This window comes from Anastrepha ludens, chromosome 2, assembly GCF_028408465.1.
Source record: "Anastrepha ludens isolate Willacy chromosome 2, idAnaLude1.1, whole genome shotgun sequence".
Classification (NCBI taxonomy): domain Eukaryota; kingdom Metazoa; phylum Arthropoda; class Insecta; order Diptera; family Tephritidae; genus Anastrepha; species Anastrepha ludens.
The window spans coordinates 178,503,329-178,516,258 of NC_071498.1; positions in this window are offsets into that span (position 1 = coordinate 178,503,329).

The window sequence follows — 12,930 nt, forward strand, 5'->3', positions numbered from 1 at the left end:
GGATCTACCTATACGCCCGCGAGCAAGTGTCTGGCTCCCTTCCGAACCCTCTACTTCAGAGAAAACGGAGGAAATTCTCCGGTACTGCAACCTGAAACTTCCCGCGCACAATTGGAAGGTGGTTAAGGTGGAGAGGACTGAGGGATCTTATCAGCAACCTCTGATTCTGCTGAATGCGGAGTCTCTTGGTCCTCTCGCTAAAACAAAGGAGGTTATCAGCTATGATTTCGAAAAAGTCGTCCTTAAGGTCTACCAAAGCGATGCCAGAGCTGATGCCTCTGCCCATCCGGGGGTGCTAGAGGATGGGTCATGTAAAAGGGTGGTACGGAGTGCCTTCACATGTTAGACATATGTTGGGTATGTTGGGGTCGTTTCTGAATAGGTAGGAGTTTAGTTTGCTACAGTATTCAGAACGTAATTGTGCCAAAGTTACGCGAGTCTCTCGGGGTTGCTGAAGCTCCTCATCTGCAAACGGGGTATTTGAACTGCGATGACGGCAGTTTAAGAAGGTGGTAAGTGTCTCCACAGTAATTGTAGGTTCGTTTTGTCCTGGATCTCGTCAGAATAGTTGAAGAAATGCCTCCTGACATGCCTGCGACGTGGCTCAGGCTCTAGCAGGTATCTACAGGAGCGAAACCTTTGGTAGTACCCAAGCAGAAACTTTTTGATGAGCATTTTATTATGCTCTATAAAAATGCGAGTAGCATACGCTGATGATATTGACATTCTTAGCATTAGTTAGCGGGCAATCAGTGCAACTTTCTCCAGTCTTGAAAAGGAATCCCGTCGAGTGGGTCTTGCAGTAATCAAAGATAAGACAAAATACCTTGTATCAACAAGTAAAAAGTCTACGTGAAATGGACAGCAGGTTTCAATTGCCAAAGGCTTATTCTACCTAAGATCCAACATTAACAACAACAACAACGTCAGGCAAGAGATCCAGCGTAGAATAACTCTTGCTAACAGGTGCTACTTTGGGCTGGGTAGGCAATTGTAAAGCAGAGCCTTCTCTTGTCGCACGAAAAAAACGTTCTATCAATCGCTCACCCTCCCGGTTTTACTGCAAGGCGCTGAGTCCTGGACTTTGGTGAATACCGATGAGCGGTATTAGAAGCTTTCGGGAGAGAAATTCTTCACAAGATCCTTGGTCGAATGAATGCTGCATGCCGAATAAGATAGAACCACAAGCTGTCCGCCGACATCAATGCCGTGGAGCGCATTAAAATTCAGAGGCTGCGCTGGTTAGGGTCTCGTTGAGCGAATGGGCAATAACGCTAGAGCAAAGAAGCTGCCTTTTTCCAAATGTACTGGTGGAACTCGCAAAAAAGTACATTCTCATCTACCACGAAAAGTCCAAGTCGACGATGGTCTGACAGCCCATGTTACTGGCGTCAATGCAGTGACGATTGGCGCAAAATGTTGGTAACGGTCCAAACCGACCACCGGTTATAGTTTCCAGCTAAAAAATAAAAGTGGTAGTAAACTAACTTCTTAATCGTTTGTTCCACCTTAATTTTGCTACTCGGTAACCAGTTTCATAACAAAAATCGATAAGCCAAATTCAACTGTTTTGGTTAACAAGTCGATTATCGCAAACTACCTCCAATCTGATCATTCCTTATATATATATATACATACTTTTTCCAATAGGATTTTTTTGACACATCACGCTTGACCACTTTTCAGTATTCATGGGCATACTTACGCTTCCACAGCGTTGGCAAATCATAAAATTTTATTACGAAAATCGACGCTCTGTGAAAAGTGCGCACCGTCGCGCGCTAAGGCCAACTTATGGTGTTCAGCGATGAGCCTTATTTTTAGCTCAATGGCTACGTCAATAAGCAAATTTGCCATATTTAGGCTGAAGAGTCACCTGAAACCATTCAAAAACTGCCCGTACATCCAATAACTACAATTGTTTGGTGCGGCCTATGGGCTGAAGGAATCATTGGCCCATACTCCTTCTAAGACGAGGTTAACGCCAATGTAACAGTGAATAGCGAACGCTATCGCGCCACGTTAAACGACTTTTTGATGCTGAAAATTGAAATCTGTGATCTTCACAATATTTGGTTCCAACAAGACGACGGTACTTGCCATACACCCGGGAAACAATGAGTTTACTGGGTTGTCGTTTCGGTGACCAACTTCTCTCTCGGTGATATCACGCCATTGGACTTTTATTTGTTGGGGTTTGTAAAGTCTAAATACTTTGGGGATAAATTAGCTTCAGCTGAAGCGTTGGAAGCCAATATTATTAAAGTTATTCAGGCGATACCGTCCAAAGTCCCCCAGCGTGTCTTTCAAAATTGGTGTTTACGGATGGCCGAATTACGGCGTAGTTGCGGACAACATTTGAGAGGCATTATCTTTAAAAAATAAATGTCATAAATGGTTCTACACAAAAATAATAAAGACTTCCCAATTAATTCGAATTTTCATTATTTTATTTATATTTAAAATCCTATATCTCTAAATTGATTGCAATTCGGAGGTGCGTAGGCTCGAATCTCTCTCCGATGGCAAGCATCCGAATGGATTTCTGCCATGCAAATGATCCTTTGAAGAACCCTTTGCCCTTAGGAGCTGGACCTCATAGCAAACTTTGTTTGATGACTTTCAGGATTTCCATAGTCAACACAAACTTAAGAAATATATAGAATTCGACCACAGAGCCACTTGCCGCATCCAATTATGAATCTAAACGGTCCGGATACGCACATAAATACCACAATGGTCATCCAAATCATTTAGTCGTTCAGAAAGAGTTAATTTCATAAATATTCTCGAGCCGAAGACCTTAGTAGTCAACGCTCTTGTTAAATTTTAGTGTGTTTAGGTTATTTTAGTTTATTTATAATTATTATCTCACAAATAAAAAATAAAAAATTTCATACATACAGAGAGATTAAGGGGGGAAGTCCATGTAAAATGTTCAAAAAATCGATATTTCGAAAGTACAGTATCTTAAGAATATACCGTGAAATTTTCACGCGGAAATTCCTAATATTATAGCTTCTACAGCCCATTAACTATATAGAGAGCAATTCGCGCGCTCCTGTACCTCAAACTTTAAACTCATTTATCTCGAGACAGTATTTTTAAAAACTGCTCGTGTTCTAACTCAAAAAGTTGTTTGAAGTTTGGTGAGGCCTTTCTGTACATTAATATCGAAAGGACAAACCTAAAATTTCGGATATTTCGCGTTGATAAATTACTTTTTGGGGGTTAAAAATGTCGATAAAATAGCCCTAAATTCTGACTTTTTTTCAAAGGCTTATTTTATAATTAATTTTATACTTGTTTTTTAATTTTATAGGTTCATTCTTTCCGTTAATATGTAAGTAATAAATAGAGCAGTTTGGGACCTCGCGCCATAGGCAGCCGACAAGAAATTATCCTGAGCCGCCATTTTGGAAAAAAAATTAAAAAAACTTTTTTTGTACTCTTGAACGGTTAAATAAAGTTGTGTTTAAGCTTCAAACTAATATAATTATTATTGTTTAAGCTTCAAACTAATATAATTATTTTATCACCTTTAAAAATATATTTAAAAAATTACCGATTTTAAGGCTTCTACATGGACTTCACCCCTTAAAAGGATAAGTGTACATATATATAGTACAATACATACACACACATACGAGTATAGCATACTTTTATAATGAAATCGCACTGAAAAATCGTAGGCAAAATGTTTCCCCAAAAAGGGGAGCATATTAAGGGACCAGTTCGCTTATTATATTTAAATATCAAATCATCGCCAGTGTTGGCGCAAAAGCGTTTTAATATTTTACACACATACAAATGTACATAAATTCTTGCGATATTTCACTTCGATTTATTGCTTCAATGTTCCCATATTTTCACTACCTCCCCACATGCCCTACCCAGTCGCGGCAGCCGCACTACTTTTGTGACTCTTGCATACCAAGCAAAAAACAACTTTATGATAAAAAATCCTATGAATTCTATGAATTTTTTTTTTGCTCTCAATGCCAAGACCTTGGCCGAACATGTGTTCCCAAGCACTTAAGCTTTGCGTTTGCTGCACTCAGTACATTTGACCGAGAGGCTCTTCCGTTTTATACCCGCGCATATGCCAACACACACTTACACACAGACGCATTTACTTTGGGAGCACTCGTAAACGTTGCGGCATTCGCATTCAATAAAGTTTCTCGTTTGCTTGTTTACATTTTATAGCGTGGACCCTGTAGGCGTGCTTTCGCTTTTAAAAGCGCCTCTGTCCACCCCGTTGTGCTACTTCGTCTACCGCAGCATCGTCCACATATTGCCACTGTCTGCACTTCCATGTCCGTTCATTTTATTTATTTACAGCAGCATTTACGTGCATTTGTTCTCTTATCTCTCGCGCTCTTCACTTGCACTGCGCGGTACTACATCTTTTTTATTTTATTGAATACTGAAATTAAATTTTATGATTATATTTTTTGTAATAGTCTCTTTTTCACGCAATTTGACTGCCAAGCTGTACTCCGTTGCTCCTTGGCTCCTCCAGTTGGGTCTGTAAAATTCTTATGCTTGCTCGTTGTTTACATGTCTGCAGTCGTTAAATGGACTTGGGTCACGTTCCATGCAAATTATTGCGCGCTAAAGCACCAACTGCATCAAAGCAATTTACTCTACCCCAGAATTTACGATACAACATACATTCCGCCTTATTGCGCTAACGACTTGCGCCACATTTTGCACTGTCCTTTCTCGTTAATTGTTGCAGTTTGCATAATCTGCCCTTGATGTAAATGTACAGTTATCGCAGAGTATTATTTTATGTCCAAATTGAATATTCATTCCCTTTGGAAGGATAAAATAAATTAATTTGTGAACAAAAAAAAAGCGCAAGGCTGGCAGCTTCTTAAAGCTAACTAAGAGATCGGGTGAAATACCGCGAATTCTCTTTCGCAGCCAATTAATTTTAACCAATAGCTTCTCAACATTTTTGCATACGCATATGTGTTTGCAGATGTATTTACATACGTGTATTTTTTGTTTTTTGTTTTTTTTAGTCAGGAAGTGTAAATCAAAATGTCTGAAACATCATCAAAGGTGCCGTCACACCAATGGTATGAGGGGCATTCTTCCAATAACACTATAACATTCCTCCTCCTCGGCTGATTTCCACCTTGGAACCGCGTTAGCATTTCTTCAAGGTGGAGCCACGTTCATGTCTACTGACACAACAGGTTCCTGCGTCCAGGTTCCACTCCTGTGGGTGCATGGAGATTTTACGCCATCGATAGTATTCACTCCTCCCACTGGCTTCGAAAGAAGAAAGTAGAAAATGTAATAGTCCGATACTCACAAACTATTGTCTTGTCCTCAGTTCGGTACCAGTGTTTGGCTCAAGCGTCTGTGTCTGTCGTCGGTTTGTCTATAACAGTTCATCTCCACTGCCCACCTGCTAGCTAAGGTACCAAAAACTTTGTAATCAACGAATAGGCTTAATATTTATAAGGTTGTTTAGTATTTCCCCCCCCCCCTTCCTTTTCTCTTAAGAACTGCCGAATTATAACTTAGCTGGATTAAGTACATTGCATAAGAAATAATCTAGCTGGTCTTGCTACCTAATTAATTTAATATATTAATAGTATTGAATACTTAGTCTATCTACTGCTGCTGCAGCTATTGTTGCTGCAGTAGCAACTGCTGCTGTCGTTTCTAGGCTTTCCTTTCCCAGTCAATGCGGTTGAGCCTCGTCACGACTGTAGCCGCGAACGTTTTTGCGGCGTCCCATTTAGTGATGGTCGAGCACATATTCAAGGAAGCAGCCATGTCCGATGAGTTTCTGAATTAGGTAGTAGTCAATATCGCCATGCTTCCTATTCATCCACCCTTCAAGGTTCGGTATGAGTTTGTAAATCCACCGGCCTTTGATTGACTCCTCCCATCTTTTTTGCCATTCGACATTCTATAAGCGCATGAAGTACGTAGTGCGCTGCGTCTGTACGTGCGAACTACCTCGCGCATATGGCTATGTTTAGCCTCAGCCCATATCGGCGCCACATATAATGCGATAGAGTCCGTCACAGTCGATATGAGTCGTCTCCTCTCTCCTTGCGGGCCACCTATGTTAGGCAGAATTCTCGCTAGTGCGCCATTGACAGCCGCTGCTTTACAATTAACTGTTGCTAGATGATGCTTCAAGTTTAGCTTCGTGTCGAGCATGACTCCGAGATACTTAATCGCCTCCTGTGAGAATATTTCGTGTCCGCCAACCGTGATCCTCATAATTCTTTTTTGCTCCCGCGCGCTTATAAGCACGGCCTCTGTTTTCTGGGCTGCCAGCTCCAATCCCGCATTACCGAGCCATCGCTGTACTCTCGCTGCTGCATCGTTACATTTTGCTTCCAGCTGATCTAACCGCTTGTCTACTGCTACCAGCGCAATATCATCAGCATATCATACGATCTCCACCTTATCGGGAAGTTTCAGTTTTAAGACCCCGTCGTACATAACGTTCCAGAGTGGTGGCCCCAGAACCGATCCCCGAGGGACCCCACCAGTAACTTCGTACTTTTTTGGCCCATTATCAGTATCGTACTGTAGAATACGGTTGCTGAAATAGCTTCTGATGATGCGCAAGAGATAACATGACAATTTCAAAAGTTTCAGGCCTAGCAGTATGTTGGACCATTTTGCCGAATTGAAAGCATTCTTTACATCCAATGTGATGACTGCGCAATATTTCACGGAGGAGCTTCCCCCGCTGATAGCTTCCCGAGCTACGTCTGTGACTATTCGGATAGCATCCACGGTTGACCTTGCTCGTCGGAAGCCAAACTGTTTATCAGAGAGTCCACTGGGGCTTTCTAAGCTCTCCTGCAGGCGATCACATATGATATGATATCAAAAATGTTCCCTACTGTGTCCAACAAGGAAGTCTGTATGCGGATGGTTGGTCAGGTCGCTTACCTGGTTTAAGTAGCAGCACCAATCGTTGCAATTTCCATCGCTTCGGGAAGGTTCCTTCGGCTAGGGAAGAACTGTACAGGCTTGCGAACATCTGTGGTTTAGCCTGTATCGCGGTTTTAAGTGCAATGTTAGGAACCCCATCTGGGCCAGGTGCCTTACAGTCTTTTACACGTTTTAGTGTGTTTAGCACCTCTTTCATACGTGTATGTAAGTGTGCGTAAGCTAGATACTCAATTTTTTAGAGTATTACGATTCTGTGATTTTCGGAGCCTCGTTATTACAATCCTGGAATAAGTCCGGGACTTATATAAGTATATTCATTATTTTTCATTGTAGTTTCAGAAGTTCTTATTTTCCTTGTTAACCCAGCTCGGGAGCATAGGACCTCGACGAGACTCTCCTATCGTACACGGCTCTGCGCTGTTGTTTTTGCGCCATCGGAAGCCGCTAGCTCGCACAACATTGACCTTCTCCAAGTAATCTTTGGCCCACCGTGACCGCTGCTCCTTTGTGGGCCCCCGTCCAGTGTTACTCCCATGAGGCTATCTGAAGGTTCTCTAAGCGTATGGCTTATACATCACCGCTTTCTGCATTTGATTTGGCATCGTTGGCCTCTACAGCACGTCGTCGCTGCTGGTGGTTGGGCAGAGTATTCTACAGCTAATGCAGAGGCATTTATTGACGGAATATTTTAGTATCTGTGGGATCGTGTTAGAGACCAGTCATGTTTCACTTCCGTCCGACAATACTGGCATCACACATAAGCTGAATATTCGCAGTTTAGAGTTGGTATCTTCATCAGCTCCGCCACCTGCCGTGGTAGCACAGCCGAGGTAGCAGAAGCTTTCAACCAATTCTACTGGGCACCCGTCAACCAATATCGGTATTGCTTTATTGTGGTTGGCTCTCATAGCCTTTGTCTTGGCGAACTGGGCATCCAGTCCGACAGTGGTAGCCGGCGTGACTAGTCTGTCCGGGAGGAAACGGCATCCGCGAAGTCTAGGTCCTCAAAATGTCTAGCGAAATCCCATACGATGCCTCTTTTGTGCAATTGTGACAAGGGCGACGTCTCGCCTTACGCCTGGGTTGGTGGTGAATTTGTCGTTTATATTGACATTGTGAAGCACTGCCAGTTCGGAGTTCTCATGAAGGGCTCTGATGAGGTGGAGTGTCTTAGCGGGAGCTCCTTTTCCAATTAACGGCAGCCGTACTGCCTCTTGTTTAATTGGACCGAATGCCTTCTTAAAGTCAACGAGCAACATGTAAAGCAGGTACCCCGCTCAACTGATGATGCAAAGAGAGTTGGCTGGCTCAACACAGTTTCGGTGTAGGTGAAATCCAGCTTGCTCGTCTCTAAAGGAGCTTTTGATACATTGAAGTCTGGTTTGTATGATCGTGGCTACAATTTTGTATAGGGCGTTGAGCAGGGTTACCTCACCAGTTGCCGCAGTCACGCAAAATGTCTTTCTTGAGCAGCTTCAGCATGATGCCTTTTGACTTGGACGGCGATAGCCTTTTATTGGCTCAGGCAGCGGTGATATGGGAATGAAGAATTTTCGCTGAAATTTTTGGGTCGGCGATCAATATTTGTGGCTGTAAGCTTCAAAGTTTTATTTCCTTGCACGGATGTGGTCGTCAGTGGAAGTCATTAAAGCATCATTCAAATCACTGATCGGCTGATTACCACTACTCTGCTGGGCGGTTCGGAGGCCAACTATGCGGTACAGCTGTCTCTTATTGTTTGCTCGTGCTGCCGCTTGTGTGTCCAAATGAAAGACGATACAGGGTTTGATTGAAAAGTAATGAGCCTTCCCGCGCGGAGCGTCTGCCAAGCGATCAACCGAATCGGCTGGCGGGGGAAAATGATCGTTGGACCTTCCCCTTCCACTAGAAACCGGTCCCAGTTCGCTGACAACAGCAGTGCAGTGAACATCGATCCACGCGTGAATGCTGTTTTAAAAGAGTGTTAAGATTTAGCAGTGGCGAAAATGCAGCGATCGTTGGAGCAACGTTACTCAATCAAATTTTGCGTAAAGCTAAACAGTTTGTACCTCCAGGACGCACTGTAAACGCGGCATTTTACAAAGAAGTGCTCCTTCGGCTGAAAAACCGCATCGCCCGGGTTCGGGCCGACCTCGTCAACAATTGGACCCTTCATCACGACAATGCGCCGGCGTACACCACCTTCCTCTGCACCTCTGCATTGGCCAAGGTGGGGGTTCCGGTACTTCCTCACCCTCCCTACAGCCCAGACCTGCCCCCTCCGAACTTCTTCTTGTTCCCGCGGCTGAAAAGAAAGCTGAAGGGGAGGCATTTCAACTCCATCGAGGCGATCCAAAAAACTGTGACAGCCGAATTGAATGCGATTCCGGCGGATGAGTTTAAAAAATGTTTCCTGCAGTGGAAGAACCGCTACCAGCGGTGTATTGACGCCCAAGGGTCCTATTTTGAAGTATGTTAGTTGTACTCGTATAAGCCAAAAAGTTTAATAGAACTTCTTAAAAAAAATAAGACTCATTACTTTTCAATCAAACCCTGTCTATTAAATTGGCGTATAAAATTTTATTATTCCGCTGGTTTGGAGTGGTCGTTTTCAATATTTTACAGCCAATTCATACAAATGTGGAGACATTTCTTTGTGCACATACAGCCATTTTTTTATAATTGCCAAATCTAATCAAAAACTCGAAATTCATAAATTTTTGTATGCATAGAAATTCTAAACACTCACAGCACGAATATCTAACGAGCCACTCGACGGTCATGGCTTGTCGCACTTTAATTTTATTTCCGATTGCAGCTGCAGAATATAAATAAAATGCAAAGGCAGGGATGTAAAGGGAAGCCAAACAAACAGCATAAATTGTTGTGTTATCATTTTACACAAAAGTTCGGCACGTGCGAAAAGATAACCACTTGCACACACACATAAAAATATTCGTTCACACAGACACAAGCATTCCATATCCCCGACATGATGACATGCTGCCTCGGCAAACTTTTTAGTTATTTCGACAATTGCCGCATATTATTTTAGGCTGCATCTAAATTACTTTAGTTGGCTTCAATACGGCCTTGTTGCCAAAAGGGAGGCAAAAACAAATGCATTTTGCATACAAATTTAGGGGAAAACGATAACAATTTACAGCCGAGTGCAAAATGCAAAAACCAACGTGGTCAACCGTTCAGCAAATATAAACTAATATATGTATGTGTGCATCTATGTGTTCAAGTATGCACATGTGTGTGTTTGTGCTTAAATGTGTACATATCTATAAGAGTATTTGAATATATTTAGTTGTATGTAAGGAAATGTGGAAATATGCGTTAACAACCGTTCACAATGTCCAGCAAGTTTCCCACAAGTCCACCACAATGAAAACCAATAACAACTACGCCAACACAAACAGCACCGACAACAAATGGCATTGTGTAGAATACTTGGCAGAGTGTCGGCTGGCGCAAAACAATTCGAGTGCCAGTGCAATTTAATGTTGCCGTTATCTATGTGAGCCACTGCGTGTGCATATCTTCACACACACACACACTCCCATTTGTATGTATATGTGAAGGTACAAGTATTTTATTGTATTGCATTGTGCTCTCATAGGTATGTGCGCATAACATATTGGCTTGTCTATCGACAGGTTGGATTATTTGTTTGCATCATTCAAAAGCCGCAGTCAGGAAGTTTTGCTGTCCATTGTTTATTGCTGACACACACAGAGACACAGCAATGCGCCTATCCCATTCACGATCTCCATTATTAAAATTTCAAATGTAGCTTACGGTGGGTTAAAGTGTTTTATAGAGGCTTATAGTGGTTTCAATATATAAACAATACTCGTACTTAAATGTTGTAGGTGGCTGTCAAGTGCGTTATTATGAACCCTGCACTTTAGTCCATCATATTTTCGTAATATTTAAAACGAAAATTTTTGTAGGTAGCACTTAAGTGATAGAATCTAAGAGAAAATTAAATTTGCGATGAACTAGAATCTTGTTGTTTTTATTGTTGAGGTGGTTGACTACAATATTTGTACTAAATAATCTTAACTAGCGATTAGCGCCGTTTTATTACCACTGTTCTCGTGTGATGTCTTTTTTAAGTCAGTTGCATTTCGTGAGATCCAAGTATAGCATCAAATTCTTTATCTCGTTGTCTGTGATTTCATTAATTTACTGTAAGCTAAGTTTTGTTCTGATGAATTCTGTTCGCATAAATGGTGGAAAAGACTTTCTTTCACGCCCTCCGCCTGACAGCCTCTGCATATGGGATTGAAAAGAAGGTTAAGTCTGACTGCATGATCTCCTACCTTTTAGTGACCTGTAAGGATTGCAGTAATACGTGAAATGTTTGAGTGCGAGTATTTGAACAGGTAATTCGTAATAATTTTCTTGATGCAAAACATGTAGTTAATTGCTTCCACCTTCTTTCGGCTAAAGGTTAGTACTGTGACGCAATGGATGTTTTTTGAAGTGATAACGTCATATAATTCGATGTAGCGGGATTCAAGCATCAAAAAATGCGGCGTTCCCAGCTTGAACTGCAAGCGAGAGCGCGGAATGAACGACAAAGAGGCACAATCGGCCCCCGCTTCGGCAACGTTCGACATCTGGCTCTCTCCTACTAGTGAGCATAATTATGTATATAAAGGGCGATTTTTTAAGACCTCCAGCAAAGTTTTTCAAAAAAACACACGTAAAATTCAGAAATATGCATGAAATTATTATTTAAATCGATAGTAGAGTCCATATAATTTTATGTTTGAAGATTATTTCATACAAATGTTGACCGCGTCTACGCTTCAAATGGTACATCCGCTTAGTCCAATTTTGGCATACTCTTTCCAATGTTTCTCACTTATAAATGCTTTAATGTTGTCTTCCAATGCGTTAATTGAAGCAGGCTTGTCTGAATAGACATGAGCTTTTCAATAGCCCCACAAAAAATAATCTAAAGGCGTAATATCGCACGATCTGGGTGGCCAATTGACAGGTCCCGAACGTGAAATAAAATGTTCACCGAACTCGCCTCTCAACAAGTCCATTGTTACGCGTGCTGTATGGCATGTGGCCCCGTCTTGCTGAAACAACATGTCATGCAAGTCAAGCTCTTGCATTTTGGGCAAAAAAAAGTTGGATATCATTTCACGGTAGCGCTCACCATTCACAGTTATGTTACGATTCGCAGCATCTTTGAAGAAGTACGGTCCAATGATACCTCCAGCCCATCAACCGCACCAAACTGAGACCTTTTCTGGATGCATTGGGAGTTCTTGCAATTCTTCTGGCTGATCTTCACTACAAAATCAACAATTCTGCTTATTTACGTACCCCTTGATCCAAAAATGAGCTTCGTCGCTGAACACAATTTTTTGATAAAAAAGTGGATCTAAAACTTTCTTAACACAACACTCGTTTTTATAATAAAATTCAATGATTTGGAAGCGTTGTTCGTTTGCAAGACGATTCATGGTTAAATTATAGACCAACCTGAAGATGCTTGACAGTGAAATAAAACACGAAACGTGCGTCAGCTGCTTAAACCAACTGTTTAAAAAGATAATAGCTAAAAAATCACCCGTTACATGCGCATATGTATATAAATTCACATATTTGTATTTGCATATGCCTTTTTCCTGTGTGCATGGTAATGAACCATTTCTCTGTTGATGATAGGAAAAGTAGGAAATGAAAGGGAGTGTTTCGAGTGTAATGTGTCTTAAAAAAGTCAAATCGATGATGTTGCCTCTTAGTGTTGTTGACTTATTAACGTCTGATGCACACTCGAAATCGAACATATCTTTCATGAATTTGATAAATGTTTCGTTATTTTTCACGTTTGTGTAAATGTCACTTGATCAATTCCATTGCGATTCCATTTACCTCCTTCTCTATATCCATACAAAATATCTCTCAAACAAATTAAATAAAAATTTTGTTTTGAAAAATGCAACCATTCCATCAGTATTTTCATATGACGTTGTC